The following is a 6,166-nucleotide window of genomic DNA, read 5'->3' on the forward strand; positions in this document are numbered from 1 at the left end:
GTGTATATGCTTCGGGATACTCCCCCTGATTTCGACTCCCCCTGAAAATTACATGTTAGGTAATTCAGATAGTTTACGTAGACCAATACCTTGAACATGCTTCTGGAATGTAGACTTTGGTAGTGACTTGGTAAAGAGGTCTGCACGATTATCTTCAGATCGAATCTGCTTGACTTCAATCTTCTGATGCTCCTGTTGTTGCTGATTGAAGAAGAACTTTGGTGCAATATGTTTTGTGTTGTCTCCTTTGATGAAACCTGTCTTCATTTGCTCGATGCAAGCAGCATTATCCTCATGGATAGTGGTTGGTTCATCAGTGGTGGAATGCAGTCCACATGTGCTTTGAACATGCTTTGTGATGGCTCTCAACCATATACATTCACGTACTGCTTCGTGAAGAGCTAGAATCTCAGCATGATTCGAAGAGGTAGCAACAAGGGTCTGTTTTGTAGACCTCCAAGAAATTGCCGTATTCCCAATGGTAAAGACATAACCAGTTTGGGAACGTGCCTTGTGCGGGTCTGATAGATATTCTATATCAGCATATCCAACAAGGCGAGCATCATTCTGAGGATCAAGGGGGTTTGATCCATTCCTTGATGCGTAGGGATAGAATAAGCCCATATCCGTTGTACCTCTAAGGTAGCGGAAAAATGTCTTTCATGCCATTCCAGTGGCGGCGTGTTGGCGCAGAGCTATATCTAGCTAACAAGTTCACATCGAATGAGATGTCCTATCTAGGGCATTGAGCCAAGTACAATAATGCGCCTATTGCACTTAGATATGAGACTTCTGGTACCAATATCTCTTCGTTATCATCTGCAGGACGATACGGTTCTCTCTAGACTTCAGACGACCATGGGTGTGCTTGCTTTTATCCTCATTAAAGCATCTTAACATCTTCTGGATGTAATTTGGTTGATGGACCAAAATTTCATCTGCACTGTGCTCGGGCTCCAGGTCGAGACAATAATTTGTTCTCCCAAGGCCTTTCATCTCAAATTCCAACTTCAGGTGCTTTGCGGTTTCCTTGATCTCTTCAGGAGTATCGATCAAATTCATGTCATTGACATAGACCGCCACAATTCTAAACTAGGAACTTGTTTCCTTAATAAACACGCATGGGCATAGTTTATTATTCACATATCCCATCCTGATTAAATATTCACTTAGACGGTTATACCACCTCCGTTTGGATTGTTTCAATCCATAAAGTGAACGCCTCAAAACTAATGGAGAGCGTGTTCCGTGGTCTAGAACTATTTGCATCGGGTATATTAAGTTCTTCAGGAACTTTCAGGTATATTTCTGTATTATGATCCCCCTAGAGATAAGTTATGACCACATTCATAAGCTGCATATTCAGTTTTTCGGAAACTACCAAATTGATAAGGTAGTGGAACGTTATGACGTTCATTACGGGAGAATACGCGTCCTCGTAATCAATCACAGGGCGTTGAGAAAATTCTTGCGCCACTAGACGAGCTTTGTGTATCACAATCTCATTTTTCTCATTACGCTTCCTTATAAATACCCATTTAAATTCTACAGGTTTAACATGGGGAGGTGTAGGAACAACAGGTCCAAAACACCTTTCTCTTTGTCAAGGAATCTAATTTGACCTGGATTGCTTCTTTCCATTTTGGCCAGTCGTCTCTACGTTGACATTATCAACGGAGCGAGGTTCGATGTCATCGCTAGTTATAATTTCGGTAGCTACCGCGAATACAAATATATCATCGATGATAATCTCATTTCGATTCCAAATCTCACTTAAGCATGCATAATTTATCGAGATTTCTCTATTCTCGAGAGTGGGTTCAAACGTTGGAGCGTCCCCCAACGTTGTCTCTTCTAGGACGGACCCATAATCTGGAATTATCTCGTGAGATGGATCAGTTGAGATCGCGATGTCTAGTGGATTCGTTTGTGCTGGTTTTACCCTCTTCCGGGGATAGGATCCTTCGAACCTAGTGGTCTACCTCGCTTCTGGGCAGGGACATGTGACTGGTTAGCCGCCATGGTCGTACCTCGTCCATCCGGGACAACGCGTCCTACAGGGACATCTATTCTTGCAGGCACATTTGTAGCAGGTATATGTGATCTCGTCACTTTAGCTAGATCAGAGAAAGCGTCTGGCATATTTTGGGCTACACTTTGTAGATCTAGAATTCTCCGCACTTCACTATCGCATTGTGTGGTTCGGGGATCGAGATGAGACATAGTGGGGACATTCCACGTCAATTCACGTCGTTCATCAGGAACGGTAACGTTCTTATCTCCCCCTAACGGCGGGAAGACTGTCTCATCAAAGTGACAATCTGTAAACTCTCCGGCATTATCAGGTCTTATGGACTTTATGGGATAATCCGAGTGGTGATCCACAATTTCATGATCTGGGCGAGAGTTTAGCAAAAGCAGCATTTTCTTGTGGACAATAGTGTAACATGTGATCACTTTGTCGATACATCAACCACAACCATGAAATATTTAAATTGTCCGCATGGTGGTTGGAAAGGTCCACAAATTTTCCTTGCATTCTGTGCAGAAAAATGGTGTGTGTATATACTAGTCTTTGCACATGATGGTCTAGAGTTTAACATTCCTAACGAGCAAGTTTGGCGTAATGTGTTACTAAACACAGGACCCTTATTCAGAAGGGGATGCCCGTGTGATAAGTTGAGGATACGGTGCATCATACTTTGACCTGGGTGTCCCAAATGGTCATGCCATAGCAAGTAGTTGCTCGAATTGGTTAGCTTCTGGCTAACAAATTTCAATTTCTCCAATATACGCTTCTGGCCGCACATTCAGAGGTTATGCAAAGATATTACACTCATTTTTCTTAGGGGTTTCAACGTGATAAATGTTGGTTCGAATATCCTTAATACTCAATAACGTTCTTCTGGAACGTGGAGAATATAAGGCCTCATTAATGGTAAATTCAGTACCATTGGACAACATAAAGTGGGCTTTGCCATAGCCCTCTATCAGGTTGGATTGGCCTGATATGGTTGTCACAGAGGTATGCATGGGCAATAAGTTTGAAACATATCTCCGATCTCGGAGTATGGTGTGCGTAATAGCACTTTTAACCAGACAACAAACTTCCCCACAGAATATGCCTATTCATTTATTTAATTCAATGGATCACATGTATGAATAAGTTTATTGAATTAAATATATTCGAACATAACCACATTTCTATAATCCAAAATAATTGAAAACATAAATCACCAAAATCCGAAGATGTTTCATTCATTAAGATGAAATAGATATGGCACAAGGGGCCAATTATACCCATGTCTTCGAGTTCTAATCCTCGGTATGTTCAGTAACTGCCTGAAAATCCATGATCTCTAGTGTGGAATCGATAGAAAATGACCATTTAATAAAGTTGGTATTTCGAGTTCTGCGACTGGCGTAATACTCATCTACTGCTTAGGCTATCGCACAACAGGTGCGGGACTAGCAGTCAATTCCTCCACATTGATAACAAAGATCATGCTGATCGATTCTGGTGGAAGCGGGCCGGACCAGTGTTCCTTTCAACTCGGGCTTGCTGAGTTATGGCATCATGGTTCCTACCACGTGGGCCTTGGCCACGTGGAGCCTGATTACATGGCCTCTTGGGCTTTGGCCAAGTGGCAGACGGTCATATGGGCTAATTTCGTTCTGCCAATCATGTCTTGCTTCAAGCAAGAAAATGGTCATTTGATGGTGAAAGTGCTCTTCTAGAGCGACCCAAAGAATCTGTGTATCCTCTTCATCGGATACTCAACTTGGAGTGTTTTCTCCATATGTTTCCTTTGAAAATTATGGCACTCATATTAAAAGCCTCAATGACGACATTGTTAGCATTGATTGTTGATCTCATCTTCTTTGCAGTTAGATGAATTATCACATCTTGAACCACTTTAGATAGTTTCTTCCGGAAACCTCCAAAGAAACAAAGTCAAGTTTGTTGAGATTTGGTATTTCTTACAGGAAAGGAACAAATAATCTTAGTGCTTTGGGTAATATCGTCCATAAGCAACTAATAGGAACTTCAGGTTCTATAACATGGTATGAAAAATCGGATTAAACATGTAAAATCTACTGGTTTTATCATGTGTGGTGAATTTATGAAGGAAACTTCAAGTTTCTTAAATGGCATTATCGAAACTACAAGTTCGATATGTGTATGAACTACTGGTTCATTTAGAACTTCTAGTTCATTAGGTACCTGCATTTTCTACACATATATTCTAGTGCGAAAATTTAGACAAGTAACACAATAATATTGAATTGAGCAAATTGAAATAATCTCACAAATTGGATAAATAAAAATCACAAATTAATTGAGATATTAATTGCATGCTAGTAAAATAACATATTAATTGTCACACAATTATGTGAATAAATGCTTCTGGCAATTAATTACACATATGAAATATGGTGAATTTATTTGCAATAGCCATAATGACATGTACATTGTCTGGGTTCAAATCTCAGTAGAATCAAATCATTTTTCCTTTTATTTGATTCTGCTGGACCAAAGGAATGGGCTTGATAGTGAAGCCTATCGGGCTTAGTCTGCGGGCTTGTGACCCGGCCTTTCATGCGTAATTTAAATGGTGTGTGAGGCCTGCTGGGCTGCTAGGTCCCGCAGAGGGAGAGTGGGCCTGCTGGGCTCAAGCTGGTCTGCCAAGGAATGAAAAGTTATTACTCAACCCTTTTGGTAACTCCAATTAAATACGACCAGGTAAGAGTATGAGGTTTGGGTGGAGCGAGGCTCTCTTAAGTACACAGCCTCATTGTATCTTGCCTAGACATCACATCGAATTGGGTGAGCCTACTTGGAAAGATTCATAATATTTCAGTGTTGTCAAAACTACAGGTTCGATACTATATGTGAACTTCTGGTTCAATATTTATGTATGAAATTTTGGTTCAATGTTTATGTGTGTGAACTTCCGGTTCGTTAAGTACCTGCATTCCGCACATATATATTCTAATGCAAAGAATTTAAGCGGGTAAAATATTTAAATTTAATATGAGCAGGTAACACCACAAAACATTATCATAATAAATAATGAAGGAAAGATGTATCATTATCACAAAGTCCAAACAAGTATTTATAGATATTTGTCACAATATACATGAATTAATAGCTAAATTAAAAAGCTATTGATTTTCCTTTTACTCATTCCATTATGCCAATTATAGTGCAAGAGAAATAAGTGTCTCTCATAGATGATTAAGTTAAACTAGATGCTTCAATAAAAGTCATAAATCGTGATTGCAGCTTCTACTGAATAGCAGTCGAAAAACAAACCAAAATCCCAACCAAAACAACCCAGAAAAATATGAAAAATTATAGAGATGCAGTAAACATACAAGGACTCCAGCATACAAAATTTGGTGAATTTTGGAGTTGAATTACTATTTTAAATAAATACGGGAACACAGAGGACAGAAGGTAAACTGAAACAGTAAAATCTGTTTTTGCTTGGAAAAACATACTTGGTTGTAGAGCTGGTAGATTGATGTTGATTGAATGATGAACCTCTTCTTTTCTACAACCCAAGAGTTATTCACCTCTTCTCTTGTCGATCGGCAATCCGAATCCTAGAGCTAGTCGTGCTGATAACGTGTTGTAAAACTAACATAGAAAGTGTTTCAGAAAATGGAGAGAGCTTTGCTTCTAAGAACTTGAGAGAGAGAGAGAGAGAGAGAGTTTTAATGCAGAGAGGGAGTGTAGTATTTTCTGTTTTTCTCTTCATAACATGGATGAGAAATGGACTACATATAGTGGAAGATAGGGAACATGTAGCCTAAAGTCCTCCATAAAACAAGGACCCCTAAAGTCCTCCATAAAACAAGGATTCCTAAAGTCATCCATAAAACATGGAAAGGGTAAGCCTATAACAACATAATGATTTACCCTATATCTATTTACATGATATAGCCATAATGATTTACAACACCTATAACCATTTTTTCTTTTTAGAGAATCTACCAGAGTTAATGAAGCAGATTCATGATAAGATTCGGTTTGATAATCTGAATGGTAAATCAGAAATGCCAGGACCTAGGGAAGTAGAACTTAGTGATCAACAGAATCCAGCATATGCAAAGGCATAAGTGGATGTTCGGAGTTTACCTTAAAGGGCTCAGCAGTACT

General features: G+C 39.5%; 1 long non-coding RNA gene across 1 annotated transcript; it reads right to left on the reverse strand.

Moving 5' to 3' along the window:
* Positions 1-4,314: 4,314 nt before the first annotated feature.
* LOC133718101 (uncharacterized) lies at positions 4,315-5,962 on the reverse strand. Its single transcript, XR_009850100.1, has 2 exons — positions 5,506-5,962; positions 4,315-4,807 (listed from the first exon to the last, which is right to left on the reverse strand). It is a non-coding gene; the product is annotated as an uncharacterized LOC133718101 (long non-coding RNA).
* Between the last annotated feature and the right edge of the window lie 204 nt (positions 5,963-6,166).

This window comes from Rosa rugosa, chromosome 6 (genome assembly GCF_958449725.1).
Source record: "Rosa rugosa chromosome 6, drRosRugo1.1, whole genome shotgun sequence".
Taxonomy (NCBI): Eukaryota; Viridiplantae; Streptophyta; class Magnoliopsida; order Rosales; family Rosaceae; genus Rosa; species Rosa rugosa.